The sequence below is a fragment of the Mus musculus genome, chromosome X, assembly GCF_000001635.26.
Source record: "Mus musculus strain C57BL/6J chromosome X, GRCm38.p6 C57BL/6J".
Taxonomy (NCBI): Eukaryota; Metazoa; Chordata; class Mammalia; order Rodentia; family Muridae; genus Mus; species Mus musculus.
The window spans coordinates 147,399,190-147,420,262 of NC_000086.7; the positions used below are offsets into that span (position 1 = coordinate 147,399,190).

The 21,073-nt window shown below is 36.8% G+C and overlaps 1 protein-coding gene across 6 annotated transcripts in view; it reads right to left on the reverse strand.

Annotated features, from left to right (window-relative positions):
• Il13ra2 (interleukin 13 receptor, alpha 2) overlaps nt 1-21,073 on the reverse strand; it is a 45,715-nt gene that overhangs the window by 15,712 nt on the left and 8,930 nt on the right. For 2 of the 6 annotated variants that reach the window (XM_006528707.3, XM_017318395.1), the window contains exons 1-5: nt 8,865-9,004; nt 8,636-8,713; nt 6,843-6,958; nt 4,544-4,735; nt 1,633-1,740 (exon numbers count right to left, since the gene is read on the reverse strand). The gene's annotated coding sequence lies outside the window, so the exon portion shown is untranslated. Of the gene's footprint in view, nt 1-1,632; nt 1,741-4,543; nt 4,736-6,842; nt 6,959-8,635; nt 8,714-8,864; nt 9,005-21,073 lie in introns of those variants that run through there. The other 4 variants (NM_001306059.1, NM_008356.4, XM_030251234.1 and 1 more) reach the window with 2 other exon arrangements.

Sequence of the window (21,073 nt, forward strand, 5' to 3'; positions counted from 1 at the left end):
TTATACAAATAGTCAAATATTCAGATACAATTCACAGACCACATGAAGCTCAAGAAGAAGGAAGACCACAGTGTGGATACTTCTGTCGTTCTTAGAAGGGGATCAAAATACCCATGGGGGCAGATACAGAAAGAAAGTGTGGAGAAGAAACTGAAGGAAAGACCATCCAGTGATGTTACACCTGGAGATCCATCCCATATATATTCACCAAACCCAGACACTATTGTGGATGACAACAAGAGCTTGCTGACAGGAACCTGATATAGCTGTCTCCTGTGAGGCTCTGCCAGCGCTTGTCAAATACAAAAGTGGATGCTCACAGTCATGCATTGGACTGAGCACGGGGTCTCCAATGAAGGAGCTAGAGAAAGGACCGAAGGAACTAAAGGAGTTTGCAGCCACATAGGAGGAACAACAATGTGAGCCAAGCAGTACCCTCAGAGCTCCCAGGTACTAAACCACCAACCAAAGAGGAAATCAAAGCTCCAGCAGCATATGTAGCAGAGAAGAGCCTTGTGGGACATCAATGGGAGGAGAGGCCCTTGGTCTTGTGAAGGCTCAATGCCCCAGTGTAGGGGAATGCCAGTACAGAGAAATGGAAGTGGATGAGTTAGTGAGCAGGGAGAGGGGGGATGGGTTACGGAGGGAAAATGAGGAAACGGAATAAAATTTGAAATGGTAATAAAGAAAATATCTAATAATAAAAAATTATTAAACATCAAAAAAACTTTTTCATACCAGATTTTCTGCAACCTACTGTCCCTACCCAAGTCAGCTACCTTACCATTTACTTCTATTATCATATTTATAACAGAGAAAATAATCTATAAATATGCATTGAGTATAGGGGATTTTTTGTTTATAATGTTTCACATGGTAATAGCCTAATAACTATTTTATCTCACACAAAAACCAAACAGCAAATCACAGTATCTGTAATAATAATAATAATAATAATAATAATAATAATAATATCTCCTACAATGAATCCTGAGCTCTAGTCACTTTATAAACTATTTAACTCTATATTTAAAATTCTCTTTGACCATGTATACTATTTTTGTGACAACTTAGAAACAAGAGGCTGAGACACAGAGATGTAAAACAACATGCCTCAGGTCACACAGAATGTAAATGATGAAGCAGGGATTTAAATCTAAATAAGGTAGAGCCAGTCCTTGGATAGCAAACAATACTAGGTGTTTTCCATGCCTAAGAGCAATAAGAAAGGCAACTTCTTGTTTCTACCCACTTTATTTTATGTAACACTATTACTGACACAGTTTCCCATTGCCAGTCTCCTTTGGAATGGAAAGAAAGTCTCTTTTCTCTTCTCCACTTCTTCAAAATAATAACAACAAAACCCCTTCTCTCTAAGGTTTACCTAAGGCTGAGGCTGAGGCTGAGACTGTTCCCTGGTATGAGCAAAGCTCTTAGTTCCCTTTCCAGCAAACACACACACACACACACACACACACACACACATGTGCGCGCAGAGTCACTCATGCATGCACTTGCACACACACACACAAGAATTAGCTGGATAATCCTTGCATTATTGGAAAAGTTCCAGACACACACAAGAATTGGCTGGATAATCCTTGCATTATTGGAAAAGATCCAGGTACTTACCAATAATATGGTTTCTCAAGAAATGTATTATCACAGGCAGTTATCACAAGACCTCTTTGTCCTCCTTTCCACATTAGACACTAAATTGAATCTCTACTGTTTTCCTTCCTGCCAGATAATAAAGAACACTGAAAAACTTAAGATAGGTGTTCCTGAAATAGCCAGAGGGTCAGGACAAAGATTCTCCAAGTCACAATCAAGGTTATGGGTAGTGCTAAATGACTTCTCAGGCACATTCTTCATAGTAACATGGAAGTTTAAAGGCTGACAACATTATTTTGGGAGAGTAATAAATTTATAGTTGAGACGTTTACTAATATAAATTTCCACCTATGTGTTACTGGTGTTTAAACTACTAGGCTTAGAAACAACTATGTCTTCCATGTATGAAATGGAGTTAATAATACAAGCCTGACTGGGATTTCATACTGATAAAAATCAGATTGCATATGGTGCAAGGAATATGGAAATAATGAATTGCTCTATAAACATGAAAGAGTCTCACTTACAAGGATCTTGCCACTAGTCAAATCTTCAAAATAACTTTCTTCTATCTATATATCTGCCCCACTACAAATGAAGATTTTATATGCCAATGTTGATAACTAGGCACTCATAATTAATCTCCAGTTTCAAGTACCATTGTTGATCAATTATTCTGTCTTTACCAATATTTAATAATAATTTCATGTACTTGGTGAGCTTCCAGTAGTTTAGCCAGTAGGTTTGTAGTATCAGTGTCATAAAAAGGTAAAAAGATGTGACTGTTTTAAGTCCCCAGAGATGACAAAAATCTATAGAAAATGAATGAGGAAAGAAGTCATTTGTTCTAAACATTCCTAATTCTGGAGCCCTATAATACAGTTCCCAATGCTGTGGTAACTCCCAACCATAAAATTGTTTTTGTTGCTACTTCATATCTGCAGTTTTGCTACTGTCGTGAATACTAATGTAAATATCTGTTTTTTTTTCCCAATAGTCTTAGGCAACCTCTGTAAAATGGACTTTTGACCCCCAGATTGAGAACCATTATTCTAAGTTAGTAATATAGAATGTGGTGTCTTTGTGGATAAAAGAAAATATCTCTTTTCTATGTTGGCAACAGTAAGTACCTTTGTTTGAGCTATCTAAAATTACCATAGATTTTTTTCATTGTATTTACTTACAAGAAAAGCAATTAAGTTGCTGAAATAAATAATTATTTATCATAAGCTGACAAATGGAATTTGATATTGTCAATAAGTAGCTTATTTATTGAGACTATTTCGGGGTAAAAAAAGAATTAGAGTTATAAAATTTATATGTTCTATTCACATTTTTTTGTTTTGTTTTGTTTTGTTTTTTTCGAAACAGGGTTTCTCTGTATAGCCCTGGCTGTGCTGGAACTCACTTTGTAGACCAGGCTGGCCTCAAACTCAGAAATCTGCCTGCCTCTGCTTCCCGAGTGCTGGGATTAAAGGCGTGCACCACCACACCTGGCATCTATTCACATTTTAAAGCATTTAAAAATATAAGCCAAAAATGGGTCTTGAGAAGAAGAAAATATTAGTATAAGAAAAGGAAGAAATGTGGGGAGGGGACTGTGATTCCTTGATCAATTGTGATTTGACGATGAAATGAAAAAAACGATTTCATTTATTTTGACCTTAGAAAATCAAACTAGTTACTATAGTTTATTTGCCCCTTACCAAGAGTTAATTTCTGTTTCAGAAACTTCATATAGATTACCATACTTAAATATCTCAAGTGCTGATAGTTAATTTTATTATCTCAACATTACAAATGAGGCATTTGAAGTTTAGAAAAAGTACATTCTTGATGGTCATACAGGCTTAACAAGTGAAGATATTGATCTAATTCTTAATCCCATGCATGCACCTTTTACATATAGAACAGTCTTCCAACCCGCCTTAGAGATGGTCAATTGTCTCTCATAGAGTTATCCCTAGGATATTGTTCCCAGCATCAGGTGATCTTCAATGTTTCTAGCCATGGTTTTAGGGTGTCTTTCAAGGACAACATCCAACAGTGTAAACTATTCATAGCTTCTAGAGTATGGCCATGACTCAGCATCAGAATCAGAGAGGAAGTTGCCAGGTTTGGACACCTAACAGTGTGACGAGATTGATTCATGCCTCACTAATACTGCAATCAGCCCCTGAACTAGTGGTGAGTCAAACCTAGTTTTGATAATAACATGTAAATATCCTGACCTACATAGATAAGAGCATAAGTATTTGTTAATCTGATTTCACATATATTAAAACAAAGGTCTTTGAACTAGACAAATTATCATGGTTGACACCAATCAAAGCATGTAAATAATTTTATACCAAACATAAAACATAATGAATGTATGTATATGCAGAGTGGTTAAAGTGATTGTATATAAATTAAATACAGGTAGGATCTCTATTTTAACATCACTAAAACACTCAGTTATATATAACATTATTATATTTACATCCATGCTAATATTGCATGCTGATACCAATGTTTGCTGACATTTACAGAATATGTTGAACAGAATATATTCAATAAATCTTATCAAATCATTTATTTCTCATTTAGATGGCTTCTGATATGGTTCCTTGAGTTCATCCAGCAAGCAAATATCCTAAAGTCTTATCAAAGCTACATAATCTGCATTTGAGATTCCATGGCAATATCTACATTGAAAGAATACATTTGCAATTACCTCACACATTGCAGAATCTGTGCACTGCTTATACAATTCAAAATTTGTCATGAATTTGGCCAAATCAGTGCTTGATTATTTTATAATCCCACCCAACAAGCCAACAAAACATTTTTAATAGCAGTCCACTAAAAATTATGGCTTTACATTTTTGATAAGGCATAAATTAGACAATAATTAGTAAAAACAGTACATCAATATTTTTAAATATACCTTATACGTGAAGAGCAAAGCACTGTCTTGAGAGAGGTCACTGTTCAGGGGTAGCAAGCAATCTTTCTCTCTCTCTTTCTATCTTTCCCTCCTCCTCTCCTCTTCTCCTCCTCCTTCTTCTCCTCCTCCTCCTCCTCCTCCTCCTCCACACTCCTCAGATGCTTTCAAAGACTGGATTGTAAATACTGTGTCCTGTACCCAAAACATTCACATCGTGAAACAACTTCAAAGGCAAAGAACAGGCTGTCGTCCAGTCCCTCAATACTCACTACAAACACAATGCACAATGTGCAGCAGTGAGTTTTAGAGTCCTTGGAAATTATTCAGCCACTTTGTTCTTTCATCTCTAAAAGACACAGGCTGAAAGAATATGGAACTTGTAATTACTATCTCATATTATATTGCATCATATTATATCTTCAGTTCTAAAAGCAAATGTTAGCAAATATAATTAAGTGCTTGCATCACATTTTTATAATATGGAAAATAATTTAGGAACCTATTATCAGCCACATACTGTTAGAAGTACTGGCTACAACAGTGAGCAATAAAAAGTATTTACCTTCATTTCTTGTGCTGGAAGCAGATGGTAAACTCATCAAATAATTATAGATTTTGTAAAGAAAGGGAAAGCAGACTATCAAGAATGAGAGAGATGGCGGCTCAGTTTTGATAGAATGATGAGGGAAAGCCTTGTAGAGAAAGTGACACTAAGATTCTCATTGAGGGAATTAACAAGGGTAAGATAAACGGAAAGAATTTTCCAGGGAGAAAAAAAATTGCACAATCTTAAGCCCTATAGCAGTAATAAGCTTAGTAGTTCCAGGAATAGCAAGGCCATTGAGACAGAGAATAGGAAATACTGGTTTGGGTGCTGTGTTTTGATTTGAGATGTGTGTGTGTGTGTGTGTGTGTGTGTGTGTGTGTGTGTGTGTGATTTGCTTTTAAAAATAAAGTTTAATGCAGCTGTGGCTGGGCTTAAACTTGCTATATAGTGGAAGCTAACCATGAAACAGAAAGGAGAGATGCAATGACTCAGAGTAAAGCAGTTAGTAATTGGGACAGGTTGACAGCAAAGGCAATGCAGGAATAATTCACTGGTGGATTGGGTGTGGAGTTTCAAAGAGAAATGGCTCAATTTTGACATAGGCAACAGATAATTATTTCTGGGGCCTGAGGCTGATAATTAAGAATTCAGTTTATAATAACTACATTTAATGTGCCTAAATAATAGCCAAAGGTAAATAGTAGAAGTAGGCAGATGCTTGACTTTAGAAAATAAAGACCATTGTTAGAGGTATAATTGTAAGAAGCGTGAGAACACTGAATGTACTGAGGCACAATGGAAGTTGCTTATAAGATACTGTAGATATGTAGAATAGAGGGTATCATGGCCTAGAATCTTCAGATATAGGAGAGGTTAGTATATGAGGAGGAAGGGACAAAGTGGGCTAAAGCAGAGGCCAGCACTTCAGAGTTGGTGGTGTCCCACTTTCTCCCAAGTGGAGAAACTAGTCCCAGGATGAGATCAGTGACAGGTGGTATCAGAAACTCCTGCTAGGTAACACAAAGCATGAGAATAGTCTATTAGACTTAGCAAGGAGAAGGTGAGTGATGCTGTCTACAAGTGAACTCATATAGGAGAATTCTGAATCCCTACAAATTAATGTAAGTTCAAAAGACAATGGCAGGGCAAAATTTGAAGGCAATAAGTACACATAACTAGTAAAATTAGAAAATGAAAACAAAGGATTTTCCCTATTTTTCACACAATCAGAACCATACAAAGTACTTCATTTCTGGTCATTCAAATATGTAGGCATTTTTTTCTTCCAGTAACCAACCAGTTCTGTAACAGATACCATCTGGAAATCCTCTAATTTATTTAAAAAAGCATAGCAGTTTGATAGCTGACACAGCTTAACTACAAATCAGGCCTCTGATCACCTCCTTCTTGAGTTACACTCATTTTTCCATAAGTCACAGAATTCAGGAAACACATCACTTAAATGTTTCCCGTTTTTATAAATTATATCACAGAATATGCAGATGAATAATTCGATGGATCGAGTGGTATGTGAGACAGGCCACAGAGCTTCGGAACCTTCTCTAGGCACCTTCACATACTCAGTTACCCAGCAGCACCCAGAACCCAAATATTTGGGATTTATGAAGGGTTTAATGTAGTGGCATGATTGATTAAATCATTGGCCATTGATGATCAACTTAAACTTCAGATTCTCCTCCTTTCCCTGGACATGAAACAAGAGTGTCTGTGTTCTGAGGAGGTGAGGTTTACCTTAGGAGGGCCAAAGGGTTAAGCCCCGGGAAATTAAGTCTTGAAACAAAGAAGATCCTTTACATCAAAATAATCATGTAAGTCAGAAAGGCAAGCTTTCTCTCCATGTATGAAATCTAAAACAGAAAAAAATATTTGACATGAAAGAGGAAAGACGATTGTTGAGTAAACAGAAGCGGTTAAGAGGGAAAAGAGGGAGGATAAGAGATGGTAAATACTGGATGAGTTGCATCAAAGAATGTTATAAACATGTATATAACATGATGAAACCCATGATTACATACAATTGATACACACAAATAAAAATTTGGAAACAAACACATAATGTCATACTATTACAATCCCATTGAGTCACTGCTAATGGGCTAAATCCGTCTTCATTGACGAGAGACCAAGGAAAGGTACCTCAAATTTGCAAATTTTTCAAACTACACAATATCTTCTTTGAGAAATTTGCTGTGCATTACAGTAGTTATATATGAGTAGTGATCTCTCATTTATTCTCTTTTTAAAATATAGACATAGAAAATCTTGTAGGAAGGCCATTCCTTAGATTGTTGGCATGCACACTTAGTAACAGGGTAATGACATTTTAGACATGCTGGTCAGGGTAATTTAAGATTATTTGTCAAAGAGAACCATGAGAAATATGAGCATTCACCTGAGAAAATTAGAATCTTCCAAAGTTTGGGTTGGATGGGTGATAGCTCAGTGGGTAAATTGCTAGCCATCCAAGTATGAGAACCCCAATTCAAATTCCCAGAACCCATGTAAAAATTGGCATTGCAGCTCCCTAATTCTAGTGCTACTGAAAAACAAATTAGAGACAGAAATATTGATAAATCTGTTAAGTACAGGTGAGTCTGATTATCCTTAGCATCTAACTTGTCTAAACAAGCTGTCAAGTTATTCCAACTTGCTATCCATACCCTAAATGGAAAAACTCGAGGCAAGGCACTAACAATAGAGTGATTCAAGACAAGTGTCTGCTTTATACACTCAGTAAAAGTGAGTTGGATGCTCCTGGGCTAGCTAGCCTGGCATCTGTATTGGCAAATGACAAAAGAGATACCCTGATCTCAAACAAGGTATAATGAAAAGCATCAAAATCAAAATTGTCCTCCTACCTCTATATGTGAACTGTGGCAAATGTCCATTCACACTCACACACATGAGTGCACACATGTCATACATATACATATATTAAGAACACTCATGTACATACCTGTATGCACACATATAGACATACAGACACACAGAGAGAAACTACCAATGTTTCGTTTCACCAATGATTATCAACTGTTTCTCGTTTGTTAAAATCATTTTGTGATGCTATTTTCCAACTTATCATACTTCTAATTATATCGTATTATTTTTGAAAGCTTGGTGCCAAAATCATAGCTCAGTGAGTAAAGGTAGTTGCTGCCAAATCTGATGACCAGAGTTCAATTCCCCAGAATTCATAGACAGGAACAAGTGAAGTGATTACCAAAAGTTGTCCTCTGATCCCTATAGAAGTATCATGGTACTTATGGTCATAGATAGATAGATAGATAGATAGATAGATAGATAGATAGATAGATAGATAGATAGACAGACTGACTGACTGAAGGGATGAAACAGTACTTAAGAGTGCTTGCTATACAATCATAAGGCTGGAGTGTGGCTCACTGCACCTGTGTTACAAACTAACATCCTTCAGAAGACTCTAACACCAACTTAAACTCACACAGGAATGTGTTCACAGGGACACAGAAAAACAAAGAAACAAAGAACTAAATAAATAAACCTACCATTTCTCCAGAAAATTGGAAATCTCTATTTTCTGGAAGCAGTCCGGATTTTCATTTGTTTTCTTCTGTGTATGATCTCTGTAGAAAGTCATGAGAAATAATTTTAACTATATTTTTACACAAATTATTTTTTTAAAGTTTCTGATTTAAATACAATTAAAGGTCTGAACGAGAGAGGCACCAGAAAAAAAGTTCTGAATTGAAAATGAAAAACAAGAACAGAGAGTACCTGTGTCCTACTAGACTGTTTTGTTTTGTTTTGTTTTTCCTTTTCCTTTTTGTCTTCTTTTTGTTATCTTGAAAAATGTCAGGGATAAAGCATTGTAGCAGAACACAGTCCCAAAGAGTTCTAGTAAGTGCTTTCCTCTAGGCAGGATTGTGTTTATTCTGCTTTAGCCTGGAAGCCTGTTTGGAATGCAAACCATGGAGAGTACCACATCAGCTCCTCAAAGCTGGCTTCCTCCTCCTGTCCCTTGATCTCCAGGCTTGCTCCCCTGGCTTTCTCCTTTCTGACCCTCTTTTCCCTCTTTCTCCCCCTTTTCCTCATTTTTCCCCTGGGTGTATAAAGCAGACACTTGACCCGAGTTACTATTGTTAGTACCTTGCCTTGAATTTTTCCATTTAGGGTATGGATTGCAAGGTGGAATGACTTGACACCTTATTTAGATGAATTAAATGCTGTGGATAATCAGATTCACCCGTATTTAGCAGATTTATCAAGATACATAACAGGATGAGAAACAGTAGGAGGACAATTCCCAGATGTTGGACACACCAAATATATAGAATGTAGCAATTAAAACAAGAGCTACACATGTCCAGTTTTAAAAGAAAGCACTGTAGAATGAAACCTAGCACACCAACCCATCCCTTTGCCATGGGTTACTCTATCAATGTATTTGGGACATACTCTGGCTAGAAGATTGCCAAGAGACAAATTTTCAACTATCTTCAAATTCAGCTCAGCATAGTCCAGCCTTCCATCAGTACAGGTACTTCCATTCTATCTGGATTCTCATCTAATCTAGTTGCTGGCTACCTGCATTGACTCTTTGAAATGTCCCTTTAATTTGCTTTATGACTCCTATAGTTTCTTTAACCCCCTTTTAATCTTTATGGTAGGTATTCTTACAATTAAAATGGAATAAAAGTTTGCAATTTCTGTTGTCATGAATCCAAGTGAAACCAAGAGTATTCAGGTAAGAAAAGCTGGTGAAATGAATGTGGATTGTGAATCTACTGGCATTTGGTAAGTTTTGACATTGTGGAAAGACACTGACCTAACTATGTCGTTGGTACAATGTGTTCACAAATTTAATGTTTCTTTTTCTACCAGTGGAAGCCAAAATGGATCATTCCTACCTATTTCCATTTTACAATAAATACCTTCATTTATTGTTTTCTCCAGTCTCTCTAGTTAGTAGAAGGAGATATATTTACACCTTCTAATGTAAAAGCCCTCATATGTGCTCATATTTGTTGGCATACCTTGGACTATTACACTAGGTTCTTTTCATTCTTTCTCAGTGCTGCTGGTGGTGGAAGATTAATAGTTTCTTAATACTTCTCTTTGAATTTACTCTGCCTCATGCCACATCTTTCCACATTGTAAGCTAAATGTACATAGTTGGTTTGAAAGTCTGAATCTAGTTATGTAACTTTCAACCTAAAAATCATCCATGGTTCCTTTCTTATTTTAAAATTCAGGAATAAGAATGAGAATCCTTGGTTTGCTACTCAAGACTCTAAATATTAGAGCACCTGTTAGTACTTCGTCTACTTCTTAGGAACCTGTGTACTTGTGTTCTATGCTCACACTATAAGGACTATACATTTTGTTTGTTTGTTTGTTTTCCCAAAGATTCTTTGACAAGTCATCAGAGTTCCAATGTAAGACAAAGTTACCAATGAATTATTATAATATCTTTGATGCTTCCACAGTATCAGACACCAAAAGATTTTTTTCTCAGTAAGGTTTTTTTTTTTTTTCCAGTTGTAGAAATGCCAGGCTTATCAAAGAAAGATGTGGCGAGGAAAGCACATTTTTCCTGGAGCAGGACTGAACTCTTTTGTGGAAATTATCTCAAAATACACCAACCATCAATACACTTTAAAGCTACATATGAATGAAATCATCCCATTTTCTCTGCTTCAATAAACACGAATCATCTGAAGATTATGAATACTGAAAACATGAGAGCAATTCATCTTCATTTTCCTCTTTAATCTGTGATACTTTAATTTCTCAAGCCAGCACTTTACAGGCCAGTTTAAATTCCTTCCACTTACACCCACCACAATTATACCAGCATGTATCATGCTAAAGAGTTTTAAATCTTTTATTTAATCTTCTTTAAATACTTGTCTATTATATCTGTATCATGGCATATTTCCTGCAGTTCCCATGATACTAGCCTTCAGAGTCTCTTGCCTGGGCAAGTACTATAACCTCCAGATACATTTTCCAAATTAAGATACATCAAATTTTTCCTAATGTAGTTGCTGCAATCTTTGCAAAGTTCAATTATGTACAAACTCTCCTAATGCCTTCCCACTGTTTTACTGAATGATTTATAATGATAACTCTGCACTAAATGTGTTCCTCTAAGCATCTCACTGCAGTGACTTTCTTAATCTACAGCACAGCATTGTGGGTTGCATACTGATCTCATCCACTTTGACAAAAAAAAAGTAATTTGAAGTACAAATATGCTACATTAATGTCTTGGAGTCTCATTAATTGGCAAGTGATGGAACTGAGATGCAATGTCACCTGGTTCTTTTGGGATAGTGTACCTTTAAGTTGTATGCTGCTACTGTCTCTTATAAAGTAATGTACAGGGTACATAACAATGATGATTAAGGAACAAAAGGCTTTGAATTTGAGATGGAACGGGAGAACATGGGAAGAGTTTGAGGGGGAGAGAGGTATAAATAGTATGAATTAAGTGTGTGCAATTTGAGAAAAATCCACGATTTTAAAGAGAAACATGCAAACCTTCAGCGTGGCAATTGATGCTTTTTACTCTTTGTTCTGTACTAACAAGTTCAGTTTTATCTCCTGTATTGAGGTTTTGAAAAATAGGATCTTGTTTTGTCACTAAGCCTTTGTCCAAGCAGTGTCCTTAAGATCAATTACGGTTTGCAGAATGTAGTTGTTAATGGATTACTAATGAATTTAGCTAAGGGAGTAGAGCTTTGTGTATAATTGTTGGCTTGGTGGTAATGATGTTATCTGTGTACCCTCCATTTGAATGTTGGAACATGGAAACAATAGTCCCTTGGGATTGGAATTTCCCCAGAAATCTTATGTTTGAAAAGGGAAAAGGTTGAAGTCTGGTGCCAGTCAAAGAAAGAACTAATCTCCCAGAAAGATACTTTACATACTTTTGATAATCTAAGCATATAACTGCAGTGACTTTCTTAATTTACATCACAGCATTATGGGATACATGGTGATCTAATCACATTTAACTAAGAGTAATTTAAAGTACAAACATGCTCCATTAGTGTCTTGGAGATGCCTTTAAGCTCTATGCTGCTATTGTCTCTCATAAAATAATATAAAATGCACATAACAATAATGATTAAAGAAGAAGAGGCTTTGAATTCCAGAGGGAATGGGGGTCATTGGAGAAGTTCAGATCATCCTACAGGGAACACATAAAGCCAAGATAAGGATAAATGAATAATTGGTAAGAGCACACCTTAACAAGGACTTAGTTACACATACCTTTTGACTCTACATGGTATGTACTCACTGATAAGTGGATATTAGGAAAGAAGTTTGGAATACACACAACTCACAGACCATATGAAGCTCAAGAAGAAGGAAGACCAAAGTGTGGATGCTTCAGTCTTACTTAGAAGGGGGAACAAAGTAATCACAGGAGGTAGAGGATGGGAGGGACTTGGGAGGAAGAGAAGAGGGGAAGGGAGAAAAGGAGGACAGGATCAGGTGTGGGAGGAGATGGGAGATAGGTACAGAGCGTCAGGAAATTGAACAGAGGTGTGCGGCAATGGTGAATGGGGAACTGGAGTAGCCAACAGAAAGTCCCAGATGTCAGGAAAGCAACAGGCTCTCAGGACACAACAGGGATGACATTAGCTGAAATATCCAACAAAAGGCAGAGAGAACCTGTAGAGACCTTATCCAAAGGTTAGACACAGTCCCCAGTTGAGGGATGGAACCACACACCTGTCTCAAAATATTTAACCCAGAATTGCTCCTGTCTAAAGGAAATACAGGGACAAAGAGTGGAGCAGAGACTAAAGTAAAAGCCATCTAGAGACTGCCCCACCAGGCTATCCATCCAATATGCAGCCACAATACCAGTAACTATTGCTGATATCAAGAAGTGCTTGCTGACAAGAAGTGCTTGCCTGATAAAGCTGTCTCCTGAGAGACTCTGCCAGATCCTGACCAATACAGATGCAAATACTTGCAGTCAACCATCTGACTGAGCATGGGGACCCCAATGGAGAGGTTAGGGGAAGGACTAAAGGAGCTCAAGGGGTTTGCAACCCTATAGGAAGAACAATAATATCAACCAACCAGACCCCCCAGAGCTCCCAGGGACTAAACCACCAATCAAAGAAAACACATGGAAGGACCCATGGCTCAAGCTGCATATGTAGCAAAGGATGGGCTTATCTGGTATCAATAGGATGGGGGAGGCCCAACTATTAACTAAAATTGTGTATTTTCCTTTCTTGGAAGAATGTTGACTATAAGATAGCTTGATAAACATTTTAAAGTGGAAGTTTCTTACACACCCACATTTGTTTGTGTCCCAGACTCACATTATAAAATGATATGGTAAATTCCAGGAAAGTGGTGGGCACTTAGAAGCCAAGAGAACAGGTAAGTACTCAGTCTGGTCTTGAGAGTTGTGGTGTACCATGATACATTAAAGCAACTGAAATGCAATCTGTTTCACAGATGGGAAGGAAGTCTTGGTCAACAAGATGAGAATGTATTGGGGGGAAATGGTGTGTCCTCTGTGGGAAATGATTATTAAATACAAAGAAGAGTTAAAATTTAACACATTCAGGGGTCTACAGTAAATTGTTCGGCTATGGTGTAAGATGTACATAGGCATGCCTTTTGGGCCATGTTCTAAGACTTGGATTTAATCCTGAAGATTAAAAGTGGGTACTGAACTGAGCTTAAATCTGAAGGTTGTATGATGTTGTGGGATCTAAAACAGGTGAAATTTAAATCTCAATAGATGAAAGGGCTACTTTTTCCTTTAAAACAGGACAAAAAGCACAAGTTAAGAGAAAAATGAATGGCTCTATAAAATAAAATTAGGGAGGGAATGAGGGAATGAGGGAAGGAAGGAAGGAATTTGTCATAGCCACCCAAGAGAATGCAAAGGAACTGGATACAATCCAGAAGGATCATAAATGGTTGTGTCCTGATTAGTACCATTTCCTTCTTCAGATCTTAGCTGAGGTTTCACCTGAAGAAGCTACAGTGGGGGCACTCTGTTTTATGCTTTTGAAGTACAGGCTATCTTTTTTGCAGAGACTTAAGGCTAATATTATATTAATTCATGAGATCGTCTGATTAATATCTACTCCATACCTGTTCACTAGCCACTGTATAGAATAACCTTTAGTCTCCCATCTCTAAAATATAAATAACTAATCTTCTCTATTGCAACTTGTTGCATATGAGTATTGTACTAAGTGACTGCACTTATGTTTTACTCAAGAGGGAACTGAATCTCTAAGAGCTCAGTCTTCATGTATAAGATACCTCTCCTGGGCATATAACCAGAAGATGTTCCAACTGGTAAGAAGGACACATGCTCCACTATGTTCATAGCAGCCTTATTTATAATAGCCAGAAGCTGGAAAGAACCCATATGTCCCTCAATAGAGGAATGGATACAGAAAACAGTGGTGTATTTACACAATGAAGTACTACTCAGCTATTAGAAACAATGAATTTATGAAATTCTTAGGGAAATGGATGGAACTAGAAAATATCATTCTGAGTGAGGTAACCCAATCACAAAAGAACTCACATGATATGTACTCACTGATAAGTGGATATTAGGCCAGAAACTTAGAATACCCAAGATATAAGATACAATTTGCGAAACACATAAAACTCAAGAAGAATGAAGACCAAAGTGTGGACACTTTGTCCCTTCTTAGAATTGGGAACAAAACACCCATGGAAGGAATTACAGAGACAAAGTTTGGAGCTGAGACGAAAGGATGGACCATCTAGAGACTGCCATATCCGGGGATCCATCCCATAATCAGCCTCCAAACGCTGACACCATTGCATACACTAGCAAGATTTTGCTGAAAGAAACCAGATATAGCTGTCTCTTGTGAGACTATGCCGGTGCCTAGCAAACACAGAAGTGGATGCTCACAGTCAGATATTGGATAGATCACAAGGCCCCCAATGGAGGAGCTAGAGAAAGTAATCAAGGAGCTGCAACCCTATAGGTGGAACAACAACATGAACTAACCAGTACCCCCCAGAGCTCTTGTCTCTACCTGCATATGTATCAGAAGATGGCCTAGTCGGCCATCACTGGAAAGAGAGGCCCATTGGTCGTGCAAACTTTATATGCCTCAGTACAGGGGAATGCCAGGGCCAAGAAGTGGGAGTGGGTGGGTGGGGGAGTGGGTGGGGGAGCATGTGGGGGCCTGTTGGGATACCATTGGAAATGTAAATGAAATAAATACCTTAAAAAAGAGTATGTACAATGAAAATTTAATTCAAACCTATATCAATCTAATATCTGAACCCCCTCTTCCCTTCCACACTGCTTCCTTGGGCAGTAGGCAATTAAAGAGTTCATACATGAACTCTCCTAGGGTTGTAGGCATTCTTACATTCTTGTCTTTACTTCCCTGATTTTATGGAAACAAACATGAATACTTTACATCCAAATGAAAATATTTTGGAAAACTACAATTGCAATTCAATGAAGATAATAGTCACAGCATACACATGTCCTCTATCTCCTAAGTTATAGTGTATATTTATCTGCATTCTGATTCTATATGACACTATACACTATCCATCTCTCCAGCATAGGTTTTAGTCTCAATATCAAAATAGAGTAAGGGAAAGAGACATACAAATCTGAGCAAGGTCCTTCAACTCTTTACATCCCTATTTTCTTACATAGACAGGAAAATCAATACCATTTGTTACCATACAGCTTATGAAACAGTTAAAGGATAATGCATACAAAAATCTACCATGGAACATTTAATATAGTAATTCAATTTCTTTTCCATCTGCTTCTTCTATATCCAGGGGCCACGTTCTATGAATTTCTTGAAAAAAAAAAATACCCCAGAAGTACCCTATTCCACTTCAACTCTTACCAAGTTGTAGCAAGAATAACAAGATATTCTGAGAGCAGGTTTCATTCACCTGTAAAATATTGGCATTATAAGAAATTCTGCCTCTTCTTTGATTTCTCCCGCTGTTTAAGTAATCATATATAACAATTAGATGACATTTCATAATATCAGGCAGAGATACATTGAATATTTGGCTTATTTTATAAATAAAGAAGTTCAGATCAGGAAAGCTACTAAACAGGCATATACAAGGAAGATCTAAACAAAACCCTGCATTCTTGGTTATTGTTTTGTTAGGGATAGCACTTGGTTTAATGCTATCCCTAACAAAAACCCCAGCAATATTAATCCTAATTTATTAATGTTATTCTTGAGTCTTAAAGCTCACTACAATATTCAATAATCTCAGTATAGTATAGTACATACATGTATAAAACATCATAATGAAACCCATTGTTTTGTCCACTTAATAAGTTCTAACAAAATGGGAAGAAAATAGCAGATTAAGCCCTGGTGTTAATGTTCTGGTTTTATGTGCCTTCTTGCTTACAAAACACAACACTAACATGGAAAAGAAACCTAATTGAAAACAACTGCAGTGTATAAATTGGCTGGCATATTTCAGTGTTAACTATTAGTACTTGTTCTTTCAGGGAAAATACTAGATGTTAGTACATATTATAACCAAGATGGTGAAACTTGAACTATTCTTTTCAAAACCCTATTATACATGTAATTAGAATATATGAATAAATGAAGCCACACATACCGAGGATATGCATGCCCTCAGAAATGAATCAAAACATCAAAAATAAAACATTTTTCATAGACAGGATCTATGGTTGTCTCTTAAGAAAGAAATGTTTCTGGAAAATGGAACTTTCTCATTTATACTAAATAATCACGTAGAAAGTAGTCTTAGAGGACTCTGAAAAGCAAGTATTTTCAAAGGACTACTGTTGCTCAAAAGATTTTATATAAAATACAAGCTAATAAAAATTGAGCAATATTATTCATGACATACTAATACTAATTCAAACATGTAGTGCTTCTCCCCAACCCCCCACACAAATGATTCGTGTGCCTTTAAGCAGAGATGATTAAAGCAAAATAAGCAATTACTGGAAACAAGTTACTTCTCATTAGCAAATTTCATACCCAAATAAAACTCCAAGACTTACCCGATGTGAATAATGTGTCCAGATGTAATCAAATTCTTCTGAAATACCACTAAAGTCTGCCTCAAGGAACAGCTTCTACGCTTAATGGCTTTTAAATGACCTTAGAACTAAAACTTGTCTTTAAGTAGGAGGAGCCTTAGCTTTAGCCACACAAAAAAAGTACCAACTATCATGAGAAAATTTGCATTCAAAGCAAATCAGCCCTCAAAGTTATATTTGCTTAAAAATTCTCAGAGGAAAATATATCTGAAAGACTTTCCCATTTGATTACTTCCTGACATAGCCTCTTAGCATGCCAGTGGTAGTCTATTATGTGACTCACCACACCACAAATCAAATGATAATCTACAGGTAAGTATATGATTAATGGGTTTATGTTTTCTCAGTATATACTATGCAAAGGCATCATTGTTTTGAGTGTCAAATACCTTTATGTAGAAAAAGAGCAATCATAAAACCTGGGTTTTATTCTGGAGCCTTGCTTTATAGTCAGCTCTGAAATTTTATGCAGTTTCCTTAGCTCTCCTGAGACTGAAAAAATATTTCAGGTGCTGATGATGTAGCTCAGTGGTACAATGTATGTATAACATGTGTAAGGTAGTAGGTTCATTTACAAGCACAAAAAAAGAAAAAAGAAAAAAGAGAAAGAAAGAAAGAAAAAAGAAAAAAAAAAGAACCAAGAAAAAAATTATTGATTGGGTCTTCAAATGCCATCCATTTTATGGTTGCCCAGGGCAGATAGAGACATATTCTTCAGTGCTGTAATCACTGACAAGGTGTCCAGAAAACAACCATTATCCATGGTCCTGTAAGCAGCCATTACTAAATTCAATAGAGAGGCAGGGAGGAGGAAAGGAGGAAGGAAGGAAGGAAGGAAGGAAGGAAGGAAGGAAGGAAGGAAGGAAGGAAGGAAGGAAATAGGGAGGAAAGAAGAGAGGTACAAAGAACAAAGGAAAGATCTCATCATGGAAGGGGGACTTGTTAGGAAGAGGAAGGGATGGGCAATGGAAAGACAAGAAAGGGCTGTAGGAATAAGTGTGTTCAGAATGCATGCATATATGAAAGTGTCATAATGAAACATATTGTTGTGTATAATTAAGAAATAATAGCAAATATCTTTCACTGTTAAGTCATTTACCCTCTATTTACACAAAAATTGCCTCTTCACTTTGCCTAAGAAATGGTCCCTTATGAACTGGGGGGGGGTGGAACTCCCATAGGCGTGTATGAAAGAGACTGGCCTTGCAATCCAACACCAAGCAAACTTTAAATTGATGGAAAATAAATCGAGGATGTCCAAAATTCCTCTGGTTTCTACAAGTCCTGATATGATGCTTGATACTATAACTAAAATTCATTAAGTGTCATTCATTTTTCACTAAAAATTTATCACATACTATTTTACACCACTGGGTGGGTATTTGAGGCCTCCCAGGGCTACATGGTGAGACCCTGTCTCAAAAGAAAATATGGAAAAATGTTACCTATGTAAATGAACACAAATACAAAGACTTTTTATTAAATGTCAGTCATGCTGTAGACTTCGGAATGCTGGGATTAGGAGTGTGTGCCACCATATCCAGCCTAATATTTCTCCAGGTTTGAAGTTAGGAAGGCAGAAAGAAACACCAACTTAGTGTGACATCGCTGATCTGGCTGTTTCACAATCATTTTTGTCTGAAATTACTTCTCAGAACTCTGTGTGAGAGTTTAGTGTCAGAATTTGCTGACAAGAAAAATAAATAAAAGGAAATCTAGATTCAACCTTTCCTTTCTTCTTCCTGAGATTGCAATTTCAATTAACTCCAGGAAGTTTCGCTCAAGCCCTCTGCTTCCTGCAAATCTTTGGGCAGTTAGAGATACATCACCACACTATAACTCATGTTCAATACCATAGGCCCAGCTTTGTGGTGTTCAATATCTTGCAATAACACAGTGTCTGTCATAATAGATATATAAAGGATTAATTAAATTTTGCTAATGAGCTTTTGTTTTTAAATAATAATACATACTGCTTCTGTTGTTGAAGTCTACTAGATAGTTCCTTTATCTTGATGGACAGCTTCATTGGTGAAAGCAGAGGCTATGCTTTGCTGCTTTGTGTAAGGAAAAGTTCTATCTCAACTTTTTCTGGTGATGGGGATACATATAGTATTAAACCACAGTGCATATGAGCTGTTTCAGATAAAAATTAGAAAGACTGAAGAGTAACAAATGAGAAATTCTGGTTTTGCTGTTTTGTTTTGTTTTGTTTTGTTTTGTTTTGTTTTGTTTTAAGGTAGAGTGAATAGAACTAAGATAATGTCAACCTCCGGCCTCTGTACATGCATGCATTTCAATGCTGCTGCATAAATACATGCATCATACAGGAAAACACACACAATTTTTAATTAGGCTAATTAAAATCCATCTTCAATAAAATTAACACCTATTATTGTGCTCCTTGTATACTTACTGAACTGCTGTAGATTTATATAAAATGGTTGAGTGGCAGGAATTATGATATCTTTTTCTTTATACAGTATTCTATAATTCCAATTATGCTGTTGACCACCAAAGCAGGGAATGGTTAGTTTAAACCACTATTTAAATGGAAGGATCCCTGAGATATCAAAGTCCAAAGATGGCCCAGACCTTACATAAAATGGTGGAAATGTTTACACAGACTTTATATACATCATCTAAAATTCCTCTCACTCATTTCTAGATTAGTTGTATTACTTACATATAGCAATATATAGTATCTTCTATATATTATATATAGTAATATAAAGTAAATTTTACGTGTATAGCTATTAAGGGTTAATCATAGGAAAAACTCTTTATGTTTTAGTACATATTCAATTTATATATTTGATTCAATCCAAAGATATGGAGCCTATAGAAAACAAGTCTTCACTACATCTGATGCTTTAAAGAGATATTTTGTTTTAAAGGTGAAGAGGTATTAAATAGACACACACAGAGAGAGAGAGAGGGGGGGGGAGGGAGAGAGAGAGAGAGAGAGAGAGAGAGAGAGAGAGAGAGAGAGAGAGAAGTAAAATGGACAAAACAAGATTACATGTACTCACAAGATTTACAACAGAATTCAAAATTTAATAACAATGCCTAAACATTCATAAAAGCATATGAGACAGAGTATATTAAAGCTGCTTACCTTCTGCCCAAATCTAGTTTTATTGTGCTGTAAAAAATCTGTGATCTCCTCCATTACCAAGATGCAGTAGCAACAGTCCAGAGCTGACATTACCAGGAAAAACCCTTGACCCGCAAAATAGAGTTGGCAACAAAAGGGGCCTGTCCTCAGGTGGTTTTCAGAAGCAGGAATGAGCACCAAACAGGTGTGAATGCAAACAGCCGAGGTCAGCTGTGCCAGCCGGATTCTGCTCACTCCTCCTCACTGCTCAGCTATAGCATATCCAAGTTCTAAGTACCAGATGAGTTCAAGGCTATGGCATGTTGTTTGAAGTCAAGTTGGAGGAATGGAAACTAGAAACTTTTGAATGTTTACTCCACAGTGTGAGAATGTGAGATAGCTAGTTAGATATTACCAGGACTAGAAGACACTGGGGCTGGACTCCTCTCAGAACCAACAGCATGTAAACCCAGTAACTGGCACTGCAGAGCTCTAATCACAGGTTGGAGCAATGGACGCCAACAATCTCTCTAGCCCAGAGTGAAGATGTGATCCCCTAAAATACTCTGAAGGTCATTAATAAATAGATTGCTATCTAAACCTAATCCCCAGAGCTCAAAATCTTATAAGATTATTATTGGGAGGGGGTGGATAGGGGTGTGGGGGGGTATGGGGGACTTTTGGGATAGCATTTGAAGTGTAAATGAAGAAAATACCTAATTAAGAAAATATTATTATCTAGCGAGAGTCTTTCTGATAAAGAACCAAGATATAATG